The sequence below is a fragment of the Musa acuminata genome, chromosome BXJ1-10 (assembly GCF_036884655.1).
Source record: "Musa acuminata AAA Group cultivar baxijiao chromosome BXJ1-10, Cavendish_Baxijiao_AAA, whole genome shotgun sequence".
Lineage (NCBI taxonomy): Eukaryota > Viridiplantae > Streptophyta > Magnoliopsida > Zingiberales > Musaceae > Musa > Musa acuminata.
In genome coordinates, this window is record NC_088336.1 from 1,179,392 (window position 1) to 1,195,869 (window position 16,478).

Genomic DNA, 16,478 nt, shown 5'->3' on the forward strand with positions numbered 1-16,478 from the left:
TTGAGCTCTAAAAATCACAAAGTAAAATCAGAATTTCGGTGGTTTCTAGGTGCCCTTTCAGTGCTGAAAGGGTGGGGTATTTATAGGCCCCAACCCAGTTTGAATTTGGAGCTTAAAATTGTCAATTCCCGAAATTATGGGATCTGGCGGTTACACCGCTTGGCAGAGCTCGAAGACTGAGCCTCTGGGCGGTGCCACCTCCTGTTAGGGGTGGTTGCACCTCCTGCCAGAGCTCGAAGACTGAGCTCAAGCGGTGCCACCGCTTGACTGAGGCGGTTGCACCGCTCAGCCAGAGCTCGGAGACCGAGCCCAGGCGGCGCCACCTCTGTCAGGGGCGGTTGCACCTCCTGCCAGAGCTCGAAGATTGAGCTCAGGCGGTGCCACCGCTTGACTGAGGCGGTTGAACCGCCTAGCAGAAATCAGGGTCCGAATGGGTTGATCCATTCGGCCCAATTTGGGTTTTTCAGGGGCCCAATTGCCCCAAGACATTTAATCATTGTGCTAACTATGATATTTCCTAAGACATTTACTGCAACTTGCTCCGGTGCGTCAATCGCTTCTTCTGGTGAGCTTCCGATGAACTTCCGTCGATCATCCGATGAACCCTCGGTGATGCTCCTACGGACTTCCGGCAAACTCCTGGACTTGCGACGATCCACTTGGTGAGTTCCAACGAGCTTCTTTGGCAAACTCATGGACTTCTCGGATTTGTTCCCGCAGAACCTCCGACGACTATCCAAACTTCCGTCAAACTCTCGAACTCCCAACATGATCATTGTCTTGATTCCGGCGTAACTCCTGCTGCATATCTTACTTTCATCGTAGTTAATCCTGCACACTTAAAACAAAACTTCGATTGAGACAATTAATCCTAAGCAATTAACCAAGTTGTCCGGCATGTCATTAGTCCCTCGATGCTTCGTCCGATTCTTTGGCGCATCGTCCATTCCTGCAGCCTATTGCCCAATCGGCCAGTTGACTCCGCAACTCTGATATCCTTGGCACAATACCCGCTCTTCTTGGCCCAATGCCCGAGTCCACGGTCCGAAGCCTTCTGTCGATACGTCGACCGATCCACCGGCCCGACGTCCAATCTTCTGACATGTTCCTCCGGCACAACATGACTTTCCTGCTTTAATTGTCTCATCCTGATCGAAGCATCCTGCGTCACTCAAAATGCAGATTAAATCATAAACATATATCAAGTAGTTTCATCATCAAAATACGAGATTCAACAATCTCCCCCTTTTTTATGATGACAACCACTTGATGACGGAGTTAAACTTAACTCCCGGAGTTTAAACAAACTCCCCCTATCAATATGCCATATTGATAGAATCTTGAATTCAAACTGAATTCAAGTCATTGCAATATTCATCATGAATACTTGCAACACATCATCATGAACTTATGCATAAACTTATGCATAACATCACACTTCTCCCCCTTTGTCATCAACAAAAAAGAAAAGTCCAACTATTCTTCTGTTTGGAATATTATTTTAACTTATTGTATGAAAAACATAATATCAAGTTTTATCATCATGCAGTTTTGAAGCCAGAAAATTTAGCAAATGTTACATCATGCTTAGAACATTCAAGCTATCAAGTTTTAGATATGCAAGTTTTACAGCATACAAGATAGCACTTTTAGAACATGCAAGCTAGCAATGTTACAACATTTTAGAACTTGCAAGCTAGCAATTTAGAGATGTTCAAGAAGGCAACTCTTGCTTCTTGAAATATGCAAGTTGCAAGCTAGCAAATTTTTGCTTCCTTTGCAATGTTTGAGCTCGCAATTTTGCTTCCATTGCAAGGTGTAAGTTTTGCTGTCAATTTCTTGAGATAGCAACTATTTACTTCTCTTTATACTACAAGCTAGCAATTTTTATGATATGCAAGTTTTACTACATACAAGCTAGCAAAAATTTTGAAAGCAAATGCAAGAAAGCTTTCTTGTGTAAGCTTATGATTCTTGCTTCCTATTGCAATGTGCAAGTTGCAAGTTTTGCTTCTTGAGATAGGCAAGATAGCACTTTTGCAATTTTTGTTTGGCAAGCTTGTGATGTTCAAGATAACAAGCTCTTTCTTCTCTTTTGAGAAGTGTCATTTTTGTTTTTTTTTGTAAAGTGCAAGCTAGCAAAATGCCAAACTAGTAAAAGATAATGTTTTACATGAGGCAAGCAAACAATTTGGCGAGTGTTACATTTGCATCTTCTCTTTAGAGGAGTGTAATTTTTGCTTTTATCTTGAATTGTGTAAGCTAGCTAGTTTGTCTCTTTTCATGATGTCCACGCTAGAAATTCTTGCTCCCCCTTTGTCATTGTCAAAAAGAAGGGAAGACCCTTTTTTTAATTTTCAGATTATGACAAAGGTAAGTATCAATTTTATTTGTGCATCATTATATATTCAAATTAAGACATACACAATTTCAAAAACCTTATTTTTCATGCACGATACCGAAAAATAAATCAATCATCATTAATGGGTATATCATACATGATACTCAAACATTAAAATTTTTAAGCATTTATCAACATGTTGATCATGATACCAAACATTCATCATTTAAAGCATTCATGATACATATCATATGCAATACATTATGTACATCATTGTCATAAGTATTGCATGCATCATTTCAAATTCAGGAATATTTCATCATTGCATGCATCATGCCAAATCATAAAATATACAATCATCATTAATGCATAATTCCTAATCATCATTTATTTTGCAACATGATGGTACCAAATTTGTCAAATTACATTCTACCATACATGATCGAAACTTCTTATTTGTATACATCAAAACAAATTAATGAATATTTCATGTATTCTTATCATCACATAAGGAATATCAAGAAGAATTATTAGGTGATGAGATAAACATTTCATGAATACAAGGAATTGCATAGAAATCATATCATGAAAGATTAGAACATGTGAATACCAAAAGACATGATTTCTTTTTGAAAAACCCACTCCATAATTAATCAAAAGAAAATCTTAGGAGAACGATTAATGAAAAAATCTTGATTCATAATAAATCTTAATTTGTAAATATCACATAACCAAGATCATGATTTTGGATAAAACTCATTCAAATTCAAATCACCAAAAATCATTTTTATGGTTCACAAAATTCGTAACATAAGTAGATTCATGATTTCATTGATAATATATTTTCTCTTTTTTTAAGTATTTCATTTTAAGTGATTGATTTCATGTTAGCGTGCTTTTTCATTTATGTTAAACATGCATCAACGTTTAGGATCAAAAAATGAATTTCATCATAAAACCATCAAGATCAATAGATTCTCAAAAATGAACTATTATGATCAAGAAAATCCGAAAATGAAATTTAACACTTTCATGCATTTGGACAAGGTTTTGCTATAGATTTTCAAGTTCAATCATGAAGATAAAACATGCTCATGATCATAAAATTTTTTGTATCCAAAACACAATTTCCAACATGTTATTAAGGCATGTAATAGTGTAAAATCATCATGGCAATTAAGTGATTTGAACATTGAATCAAGAAAGTCCGAAAAATAATCTTAACAAGTTCATACATTCGAGCACATTTTTGCCATAGTTTTTCAAATACACTCATGAAAATAACACATGCTTATCATCATGTATAGCTTAAAATCTCATGCATAAAATTGTTAATCAAAATATTTAATATTACATCATGATGCATTTCTTCAAATCAAACATGATATTTCTTTTAATCAAAATGGAAATCAACGTAATACACATTATTACTTCTTAATCATGATTTCATATTTTCAATCAAAATCATTTTATTTGTTTATCATAAAATATGCAATATTATCATTTTCGAAATTACTTAGCATGATCATAATTTTTTTTTTTAAACATGTAATTTTTAAGAAAATTAATTCTAAACTAAAAAAGAAAATACATCATGAGAGCATCAAGTAATTTCAAAATAAATTAGGGGGATTTCGATTACCTCATCATTGAAAGTAGTTAAGGCATAGTTTGCCACCTCGCCTTTCTTGATTTTCTCCTCGTCTTCGGAGGAGCTCGATTCATCCCACTTTGTGTTCTTCTTCTTTGGCCTCTTCCTTCGTTAAAGTTTATTGTTTATTTTAGATTTTTGTTTAATAAACTTATTAAGATTTAGTGTTCGAAGTTCAAGTTCATCATTGTCCTCATCACTTGAGTCATCGCTCAAGTGATATTTATTTGTCCGGAGTTCCAAATCCTTCCTGTTCTTTGGAAGGTGATTTTGTTCATCATGTTCATCATGTGCATTGTGCACCATTTCATATGTCATCAACGAACCAATTAGTTCTTAAGTTGTTTAGGTTTTTAGCTTCTTGTATTGTAGTTACTTTTGAATCCCACTTCTTAGAAAGAGAACGCAAAATCTTGTTTACGAGTTCAAAATCCGAAAAATATTTTCCAAGAGCTCTTAAACTATTGACGACATCCGTAAAACGGGTGTACATGTCGCCTATAGTCTCGCTTGGTTGCATTCAAAAAAGCTCAAAATCATGCAATAAAATGTTAACTTTCGAGTCTTTGACTCTACTAGTTCCCTTGTGCGTGATTTCAAGTGTTCGCCAAATGTCAAAAGTCGTTTCGCACGTAGAAATCCGATTGAACTCATTTTTGTCCAAAGCGCAAAATAAGGCATTCATAGCCTTTACGTTTAAAGAAAAATACTTCTTCTCCAAATCCGACCATTCATTCATCGGTTTAGAGGGAAGTTGAAAATCGTTTTCAACGATATTCCATAAATTTGATAGAAATCAAGAAAACTCTCATTCGAGTTTTCCAATAAGTGTAATCCAATCCGTTACACAACGGTGGACGAACAACTGATAAGCCCTCTTGAAAGCCATGAAGAGCCATTTCTCCCGGGTGTAAATCCGAAATGAGAAATACCGAGCTCTGATACCAATTGTTTGGATCAAGAGCACTAAGAGGGGGGGGGGGGGTGAATTAGTGCAGCGGAAAATCTTCTATGAAAAAAAAAACGTGTTCGTGCGATAAAAGTGATTTCAGTAAGAAAGTTGATTCGTAAATCACTTTAACTTTTGATTAAGCGAGATGCAGCAAAGATATAAATGCAGTTTGCAGTTATGGTTCAAATCAGATAGTAGGTACAAACTGAAATATGATATTCGTACGAAAAAACTGATTTATGTCTAAATGTTGATTCGTAAATCACTTGATTAAGCGAGATGCAGTTAAAGCAAGGATATAAAGGCAGTTTGCAGTTATGATAGAAATCAAAACGTAAGCACAAACTAACATATGATGATCGTACGATAAAACTGATTTACGTCTAAACGTCGATTCGAAAAGTGCAAAGCTTGAAACCCAATCGAATATGCGTAGAAAGCAGTAAGCTTTTGAAGAGGTTTGCAGTAAAGATAATATGCTCAAAGTAAATGCAAACCAAGATTTAGAGTGGTTCGGTCAATCTTGACCTACTCCACTTTTGGCTTCCTCCACCGACGAGGTCACCGACGTCAACTAGAGGCCTTCCTTTAATAGGCGAAGGCCAACCACCCTTTTACAGTTTCACTCCTTTTGATGGGCTTAGGAGACAACCCTTACAGAATTTCCTTTCCTCTCTTAACAGATTAGAACTTGGAAGAAAAGAGGAAGAAGAACTTTCAACTCATACAACACTTTTGAGCTCTAAAAATCACAAAGTAAAATCAGAATTTCGGTGGTTTCTAGGTGCCCTTTCAGTGCTGAAAGGGTGGGGTATTTATAAGCCCCAACCCAGTTTGAATTTGGAGCTCAAAACTGTCAATTCCTAGAATTCCAGGATCTGGCGGTTGCACCGCCTTGCAGAGCTCGAAGACTGAGCCTCTGGGCGGTGCCACCTCCTGTCAGGGGCGGTTGCACCTCTTGCCAGAGCTGAGGCGGTGCCACCGCCTGACTGAGGCGGGTGCACCGCTCAGCCAGAGCTCGGAGACCGAGCCCAGGCGGTGCCACCTCTGTCAGGGGCGGTTGCACCTCCTGCCAGAGCTCGAAGACTGAGCTCAGGCGGTGCCACCGCCTGACTGAGGCGGTTGAACCGCCTGGTAGAAATCAGGGTCCGAATGGGTTGATCCATTTGGCCCAATTTGGGTTTTTCAGGGGCCCAATTGCCCCAACATTAAGTTAATGGGATCACCTCCCATTTCCAACTTAATCATTTTGCTAACTACGATATTTCCTAAGACATTTACTGTAACTTGCTCCAGTGCGTCAATCGCTTCTTCCGGCGAGCTTCCTGCGAACTTCCGTCGATCATCCGATGAACCCTCGGTGATGCTCTTGCGGACTTCCGGCAAACTCCTGGACTTGCGACGATCGACTTGGCGAGTTTCGATGAGCTTCTTTGGCAAGCTCATGGACTTCTCGGATTTGTTCCCGCAGAACCTCCGACGATTGTCCGAACTTCCGTCGAACTCTCGAACTCCCAACGTGATCATTGTCTTGATTCCGGCGTAACTCCTGCTGCATATCTTACTTTCATCATAGTTAATCCTGCACACTTAAAACAAAACTTCGATTGAGACAATTAATCCTAAGCAATTAACCAAGTTGTCCGGCATGTCATTGGTCCCTCGACGCTTCGTCCGATTCTTCGGCGCATCGTCCATTCCTGCAGCCTATTGCCCAATCGGCCAGTTGACTCTGCAACTCCGATATCCTTGGCACAATACCCGCTCTTCTTGGCCCGATGCCTGAGTCCACGGCCCGAAGCCTTCTATCGATACATCGACTGATCCACTGGCCCGACGTCCAATCTTCTGACATGTTCCTCCGGCACAACATGATTTTCCTGCTTTAATTGTCTCATCCTGATCGAAGCATCCTGTGTCACTCAAAACGCAGATTAAATCATAAACATATATCAAGTAGTTTCATCATCAAAATATGAGATTCAACAGCATGATCATAACTTCTTATTGTATGCATCATCATAATATCATGAGTATTGCATGCATCATAAAATCTTGAGTATTGTATGCAGCATTCCAAATCATAAATATTTCAAATCATCATGGTATCAAAATATCAAAGTACATTACATCTTACTATGCATGATTCAAATCTCAAATTATCATAACTTCTCCCTCTTTGTCATCAACAAAAAAGAGAAAAATGCAACTAGCAAGTTTTTGAAAAATAATGCAAGATAGTAAATTAACAAGTTTTACATCATTTTAGAGCCTGCAAGTTAGAAACTTTTAGAGATGTGTAAGTTTAGCAATTTTGCTTCTCTTGAGATGTGCAAGCTAGCAATTCTTGCTTTTCTTTTGAGATGTGCAAGCTAGCAATTCTATGCTTCTCTTGAGATGTGCAAGCTTAGCAATTTTGCTTTTCTTTGCAACGTGCAAGCTAGCAAGTTTTTCTCCTTGAAATGTGCAAGCTAGTAATACTTTCTCCCCCTTTGTTAATGACAAAAAGAAGGGAAGAATATAGTGTTGTAATTCTTTTCCCTTTACATTAATTTTCAAATCATGACAAAGATAAATAACAAAGATAAATTTACATCAATATTTCAATCATCAAAAATGAAAGATCATGAATACCAAAAAACCATGTGTCATTTTTGATAAATCTTTGCTTTTGTAAATAACAAAAAAAAATCTTAGGAGATCAAATAGTAAAAGATCTTCAAAAAAAAAATTTAAGTTATGAATTCCGAGAAGACAAGAGAAAAATCATGATTCATTTGGATAAATATTCTCCTTAATAAAATGAAAGAATCATATGAGAATAAAGAGTAAGAGATCTTGATTCATATAAAGAAAAAATCTTAAGTCATAATTCCAAGAATTCAAGATTATGATTTAGATAAAACTTCTCTTTAGTAAATAGCAAAAAGAAATATAGGAGATCAAATGGTAAAATATCTTGATTCGCGAAATCTTCAATTATCAAGATCATGATTTGGATAAAACTCATTCAAACTCAAATCATTAAATTATCAAAATCATTTTCATAGTTCAAGAGATTAAACAAATGATACAAATGGATTCATCAATCTCTTTTCAAAAACTCAATAAGATAGAGATTGAGAAATTTTCAAGAAAAATACATTTATCCTTTTTTATTTCAATTTATGTAGTTGATTTCATAGAAGCATGCCCAAGTTTATTATGTCAAAACCATACATCATCGAAAAATAAGTTTCGTCACAAAAATCATCAAAATCAATAAACCATAAATCATAAAAATCATCATTACTTCAAATCATCATGACATCATTCCATCATTTAACATAAAGCGTCTTTAATCAAAATAATTTTCTTTCACCGTTAGGATCAAGTCAACACTTTCTTTCGGCGGTTACGATCAAGTCAACACTAAGAGAGAGGGGGGGAGTGGGGGGTGTGGGGGGGGGTGCGCGGGCCGGTGAGTTAGTGCTTTCGATAAAAATATCGGTTTTAAAAAATCATCGTTCGATGAAAACGATAATGAAAGCATGATTGACTTAGAATAAGTGAACTAAGCAATTAATTTAGAATATAATAGTAATAAAACATAGAAAGAAAGTGCAAATCAGATTTATAGTGGTTTCATCATTGTGACCTACATCCATTCTCGATTCCTCCTACGATGAGGCCACTAACATCCACTAACGATTGTTCTTCAATAGTCGAAGACTAACTACCCTCCTATAACTCTTTCTCATTTTCATAGGTTTAGGAGAAAACCTTTACAAGCCTCACACCTCTCTTAGAATGATCACAAATCTAAAGAAGGAGGAGGAGGACACTTAGCATTTTTTTGATACTTTTACAACCCAAAATCTCAAGACTTTTGTTTGCACTTTCTTGCTATTTCATATAGGAAAGAGTGGGGTATTTATAGGCCTCAATGGTTTTAAAAATGATGCCAAAAAGTGTCTTATCCTTAGTTTCTGGAGTACTAGCAGTACCACCACCATTATTGGATGGTACCACCGCTTGTAGACTGACACTAGGTGGTACCATCACCTAGTACGAGTGGTACGGCTACTTGACAGAGCCTCGAAGACTGGGCTCTGGTAGTACCACTGCTTGACAGGGCGATACCACTGCTTAGCAGCATTAACTATCGATGATACCACCGCCTAGTCTGGACGGTACCACCACCTAGAAATCTTGGGAGGCTGAGCCTCAAGTGGTGCCATTGCCAGCCCTAGTGGTGCCACCGCCTTGGCTAGCTAAGGATCACTAAATGGGCCAAACAATAGGCTCAATTCAGTCCTATTTAGGGCCTAGTTGGCCTCTAATTGAGTTAATAAGATTTCTTCTAAAACTAACTTAAATAAAAACCCTAACTATGATAATTAAGGCTAAACAATTATAATGCAAGCAATCCTAGTTGTCTAGTGTGTCAATTGTTCATCCGAACTCCTAGTGAGACTTTCGGTGATCTTCCATTGATATTCCAGTTTGCTTTCAGTGAACTCCCAATGAGCTTCCAATGCATCATCCGAACCTTCAACGTATCCCCCGATTCATTTAGCCTGATGCTTGATCTTTGACTCTATCCCAATATTCAATTCTTTCTTTAATTTTTGCATTTTCATGATCGTAGTTAGTCCTGCATCATTTATCTCAATACATGGATTAGATCATTAATTTACCAATAGATTTCATCATCAAAATCTGAGATTCAACAATCTCCCTCTTTTTGATGATGATAACCAATTGATGATGGAGTTAACCTTAACTCCCCCTATCTATATGCCATATTGAGATAAGGTAAACTTGAATTCAAAAGAAATCATAACCTTTGAATTCAAGTGAAACAATTTCGATCATAGTGATCAAATACAATATATCATATCAAAATTTTATACATTGTGCATCATTATAGTTTCAAATTATAAAAATGTAATATACACAATTTGAAAATATTACAATTCATTGTTACTTCATGCATGATATCAAAAATGGATCATCATCACTTTAGGCATAACATACATACTAATAAAGCATTCATCATTTTACACATCATTTGCATTAACATAATTTCATTAGGAAGTGCCTTATAATATCAATGAGTGTAAAAAACAAGGAGTGCCAAAACATTACAAAGTACTTATAACATCAAAGTGCCTAGGGAATGCATCAAGAAAGCTATTGACTTCTCCCCCTTTGTCATCAAGCAAAAAAAGAGAAATATATAAGCTACTCAGGTGGTGGTAATCCAAAATACCTAAATAGAGTATCAAACTGAGCATGAATGTGTTATATCTCAGTTAAAAATTGATCCTAACGAAATTTAATTTAATCCAATCGAGTTGCTATGGAATCAGTGGATGAGGAGAGTGCGGGAGCTATCGAAGGTGTTGCCTCAAAGGGACTAGTAAGAGGAGATTGACTTCCCCTATGTATAGGTGGTTCTAGTTCTAGCTCAAGTGGGGGAGGATTAGATCTCGTAGGTAATCTGGTTCAAACATGGTTCATTACTATGATGCCCCAAAAGATTGTAAATTGTGCTATTCGTAATGGGTATATGATGCCCCAAAAGATATGTGAAAACTCTATCATGTTCATCTACATGCTAGTTATTGTAAAACGATCGAACAAGTCTAGGATAGATAGGTTCACTAATTTGAAGAATTGGAAGAACATTTAAGTTAGCAAACCATTGAATTGTTTCAAAACCACTCATCTCTTCTAGATCTACTTATTTTTCCTTATGCACATTTCTAGACTCAAAAGTTCAAAATTTTAGGGCATGACCATATGAGTCAAATAATATAGAGACAAAGGTTTCATCTAATTCCCTCTTTCCTTTGTGCATTGAGAATCTTCTAGGTGCCATGAGAACTATATATATTACCAATAATAAGAGGCAAGATCTGTTAAATCTCATATTTTGATAATGAAATCAATTGGTAAATTATTTGATCAAATATATATATTGAGAAAAGTGTGCAGGATTAACTATGATAGCAATCAAGGCATAAAGCAAAATAAAGTGTCGGAGTCAAGATTGAGATTTTGTTGGGAGTTCGAAAGTTCGTCGGAAGTCCGAACGTTCGTTGGAAGTTCTACTGAAATTGACCGAGAAATCTAGGAGCTTGCCAAAGGAGCTCATCGGAACTCGCCAAGAAGATCATCATGAAGTCTAGGAGTTTGTCTTGAGTCCACTAGAACATTGTCGAGAGATCGTTGGATGTTCGCCGGAAGCTCGCCGGAAGAATCCTAGACTAACCGGACTTGATTTGCTTAGTGTATGCATTAAGAATCATAGTTAGCATGTAATTAGGATTAGTTTTGAGAGTTAATCCCACTAACTCAGTTAGGGGCTAATTGGGCCCATAATTGGACTGGTTTAGGCTAGACTCAAGGCCCAACCAGGTTGCTAGACCTTGTCTAGTGGTGGCACTGCTAGACTGAGGTGGTGGAACTGCACAAGAAATGGTCTCCAACGTGGTCTAGGCGGTGGTACCGCCGATAGTTATTAGCTGCCAAGCGGTGGTACCGCCCTATCAAGTGGTGGTACCGCTAGAGCTCAGTATCTGAGACTTTGTAAGTAGTGATACCACCGGACTAGATGGTGGTACCACCCAATGTCAGAGTGTCAGGTGGTGGTACCGCCCAGTACTGGCGGTGGTATCGTTAGAACCCCGGAAATCCGAGATGAGACACTTTTTTGCTCCAATTTTGAAGCCATTAGGGCCTTAAATACCTCACCCTTTTCTGCATTAAAGGGTAACAATGTGCAATCAAAGTGTGAAAAAAACTCTAAGTGTTTGGGTGTTAAAAGTGTTGTAAAAGTGAGAAGAGTCCTCCTCCTCCCTCTCTTTAGCTTTGTAATCATCCAAGAAGAGATGTGAGGCTTGTAAGGGTTATCTCTTAAACCCATGAAAAAGAGAAAGCACTGTAAAGAGGTGATTGGTCTTCGCCTATTGAAGGAAGACCATTAGTGGACGCCGATGATCTCAACAGGAGGAGGAATCGGAAGTGAATGTAGGTCACAATAACTGAACTACTATAAATTTCGGTATATTCATTCCTTACTGTTGAATCTCGTATTTTGATGATGAAACTACTTGATATATGTTTATGATTTAATCTGCGTTTTGAGTGACGCAGGATACTTCGATCAGGATGAGACAATTAAAGCAGGAAAATCATATTGTGCCGAAGGAACATGTCAGAATATTGGACGTCGGGCCGGTGGATTGGTTGACGTATCGACAAAAGGCTTCGGGCCGTGGACTCGGGCATCGGGCCAAGAAGAGCAGGTATTGTGCTAAGGATATCGGAGTTGCGGAGTCAACTGGCCGATTGGGCAATAGGCTGTAGGAAAGGACGATGCGCCGAAGAATTGGACGAAGCGTTGAGGAACCAATGACATGCCGGACAACTTGGTTAATTGCTTAGGATTAATTATCTCAATCGAAGTTTTGTTTTAAGTGTGCAGGATTAACTACGATGAAAATAAGATATGCAATAGGAGTTGCGCCGGAGTCAAGACAATGATCACATTGGGAGTTCGAGAGTTCGACGGAAGTTCGGACAATCGTCGGAGGTTCTGCGGGAACAAATCCGAGAAGTCCATGAGCTTGCCAAATAATCTCGTCGGAACTCGCCAAGTGGATCATCGCAAGTCTAGGAGTTTTCCGGAAGTCCGTAGGAGCATCACCGAGGGTTCATCGGATAATCGACGGAAGTTCGCTGGAAGCTCGCCGGAAGAAGCGATTGACGCACCGGAGCAAGTTGCAGTAAATATCTTAGGAAAAAATGTAGTTAGCACAATGATTAAGTTGGAAATGGGAGGTGATCCCATTAACTTAATCTTGGGGCAATTGGGCCCCTGAAAAACCCAAATTGGGCCGAATGGATCAACCCATTCGAACCCTGATTTCTGCCAAGCGATTGAACCGCCCAAGGCAGGAGGTTTCACCGCCTGGGCTCAGTCTCCGAGCGAGACTGGGAGGTGCAACTGCTCCAGCCAGGCGGTAGCACCACCTGGGCTCAGTCTCCGAGCGAGACTGGGCGGTGCAACCTCCCCTGACAGGAGGTGGCACCGCCTGGGCTCGGTCTCCGAGCATTGGTTGAGCGGTGCAACCGCCTTAGTTAGGAGGTTGCACTGCCTGAGATCGATCTTCGAGCTCTGGCAGGAGGTGCAACCGCACCTGACAGGAGGTGGCACCGCCTAGAGGCTCAGTCTTCGAGCTCTGCCAAGCGGTGCAACCGCTCCAATCAAGAGGTGCAACCGCCTGATCCCGGAATTCTGGGAATTGACAATTTTGAGCTCCAAATTTGAACTGGGTTGGGGCCTATAAATACCCCACCCATTCAGCACTGATAGAGCACTAACACACACCGAAATCCTGATCTTGTTCTGTGATTTTTAGAGCTCAAAATTGTTGTAAAGGCCAAAAGTTCTTCTCCCTCTTTTCTTCCAAGTTCTGAGCTTTAAAGAGAGGAGAGAAAATTCTGTAAGGGTTGTCTCCTAAGCCCGTCAAAAGGAGTGAAACTGTAAAAGGGTGGTTGGCCTTCGCCTTTTGAAGGAAGGCCTCTAGTTGACGTCGGTGACCTCGTCGGTGGAGGAAGCCAAAAGTGGAGTAGGTCAATTTTGACCGAACCACTCTAAATCTCGGTTTGCATTTACTTTGAGCATATTATCTTTACTACAAACATCCTCAAAAGCTTACTGCTTTCTGTGCATATACGATTGGGTTTCAAGCTTTGCACTTTCCGAATCGGCGTTTATACGTAAATCAGTTTTATCGTACGATCATCATATTTCAGTTTACGCTTACGTTTTGATTTCTATCATAACTGCAAATTGTCTTTATATCCTTGCTTTAACTGCATCTCGCTTAATCAAAAGTTAAAGTGATTTATGAATCGGCTTTCTTACCGAAATCACTTTTATTGAACGAACACGATTTTTATCGTAGAAGGTTTTCCGCTGCACTAATTCACCCCCCCCTCTTAGTGCTCTTGATCCTAACACTTACTACTTAATCTCTTTACTGCATTCAACTTTACTTCATTACAAACTATCCAATCCCTCTTCTCTACTCATTCAAGAAAAATGAAATGATTTTCGTTGGAATCGAATTTTATCGTATGAAGATTTTTAAATCGACGTAATTTTTCCGTTACACTAATTCACCCCTCCACCCCCCCCACCCCCCCTCTTAGTGCCACTTTTGATCCTAACAATTGGTATCGGAGCAATGCCACTCTCATTTTGGTTTGAAACCCAAGAGAGATGGCATTTGCCAGTAACCAAGAAGGTCACTCAATTATACGTCCACCCATGTTCAATGGGATGGATTACACCTATTGGAAGACTAGAATGAGGATTTTTCTAATTTCTATGGATTTTGAGTTATGGAACATTGTGGAAAATGACTTTCAAAAGTCTTCTCTTCCAATGAACAATTGGAATGAGTTAGAGAAGAAGACTTTCACTTTAAATGTTAAGGCTATGAATGCCTTGTTTTGCATTTTAAATAAAAACAAGTTCAATCGAGTTTCTATTTGTGAAACAGCTTTCAATATTTGGCATATACTCAAAATCACTCACGAGGGCACTAGTAGAATAAAGGAGTCCAAAATTAATCTTTTAGTCTATACTTTTGAGTTATTTTGGATTAAACCAAGTGAGTCCATTGGAGACATATACACCCGGATTACGGATGTCATTAATGGTTTAAAAGGACTTGGTAAAAGATTTTCTAATTTAGAACTTGTTAACAAAATATTAAGAACCCTCCCAAAGAGTTGGGATCCTAAAGTAACGACAATTCAAGAAGCCAAGGACTTGAATAACTTTCCACTCGAAGAACTTTTTGGGTCTTTGATAACCTACGAAATGACTTGCAATGCTCATGAAGAGCTTGAGAACAATCTTCCAAATAATAAGAAGGATATGACACTAAGAACTCATGAAGACCACTTGAAAGAAAATTCAAGTGATGAGGACTATGATGATGACTTGGCACTCTTGACAAGAAAGTTCAAAAAATTCATAAAAAGAAATGAATCTAAAAATTATTAGGATCAAGAGTTAGCACTAAGAGGGGGGGTGAATTAGTGCAGTGGTAAAATAACATCGGTTTAAAAACTTTCATACGATAAAAATTGATTTCGACGAAAACTAATTTCTGAAGCTTAATAACTTGGAAGCCTATGGAAGCATAGTGACTAAGTAAAGTAGTTTGCAGTATGTAAATGGCAAGAATAAAATGCAAACCAGAGAATACAGCAATTTTAGAGTGGTTCGGTCAACATGACATACATCCACTTTCGGCTTCCTCCTCCGACGAGGTCACCGGCGTCCACTAGAGGCCTTCCTTCAATAGGCGAAGGCTAATCACCTTTTACACCCGTCTTCTCCTTTTACCATGTTTAGGAGATAACCCTTACAAGCATTCACTCTCATTTTTTAAACAGAATTCTAACACTTAGACTTGGAGGAGGGAATTTCTAAAGAGATTGCAGCAGCGTTTCTTTGCTTTTAGACTCTCTGTGCTTATGTGCTTTAACTAGCGATGAGAGGGGTATTTATAGGCTTCAAGTTGATTCAAACTTGGAGCCTAAAACTTTCCCATCCCAAGTTCCCCGGGCACAGGCGGTACCATTGTCTGCGTTGGGTGGTACCACCGCCTAGTGTCAGTCTGACGTTGACATTGCCTTGGGCGGTACCATCGCCCAGGTCTAGCGGTACCACCACTTGGGGGATAGCGCTGGGTGGTACCACTGCCTAGACTGGCAATACCACCACCTGGCATCCTACTAGGGGTGGTACAACTGCCCAAACTAGCAGTACCACCACCTGACATAGTCTCGAAGACTGTGCCATGATGGTGAGACTTCTTGGGGCATTATTTGGGCCTCTTATTGGGCCCAACACAGTCCTTACATGGGCCTAGCTGGCCCCTAATTGGGTTAGCCAAATCCAAGCCCAATTACATGCTAACTACGAAATCCTAAGACATTTGCTAAGCTAAACAAGTCCCTATGTCTATTCTTCCGATGAGCTTCCAACGATCTTCCGGCGAACTTCCGATGATCTCTTGGCAATGTTTCGGCGGACTCCCGGCAAGCTCCTGGACTTCATGACGATCTTGTTGGTGAGTTCCAACGAGTTTCTTTGACAAACTCTGAGACTTCTTGGCTGGTTCCGACAGAACTTCCAACGAACGTTCGGACTTCCGATGAACTCTCGAACTCCCAACAAAGTCACGTCCTTGACTCCGAGACTTCATTTTGCTTCATGCCTTACTATCGTAGTTAATCCTGCATATGTAAAACACACTTCGATCTAGACAATTAATACTAAGCAATGTGGGATGACTCGAGCAATTCCGAAGGCAAAGAACAAAGGAACAAGGAGATTGCCAACTATGCACTAATGGCTCTTGAAGATGCGGTAAGTAGTTCATTAGATGCAAATTTATCTGTCGTTGAGCTTTTAAGTTATTTTCATGAATTGTTTGATGAATATAGAACTTTGAGTAAAA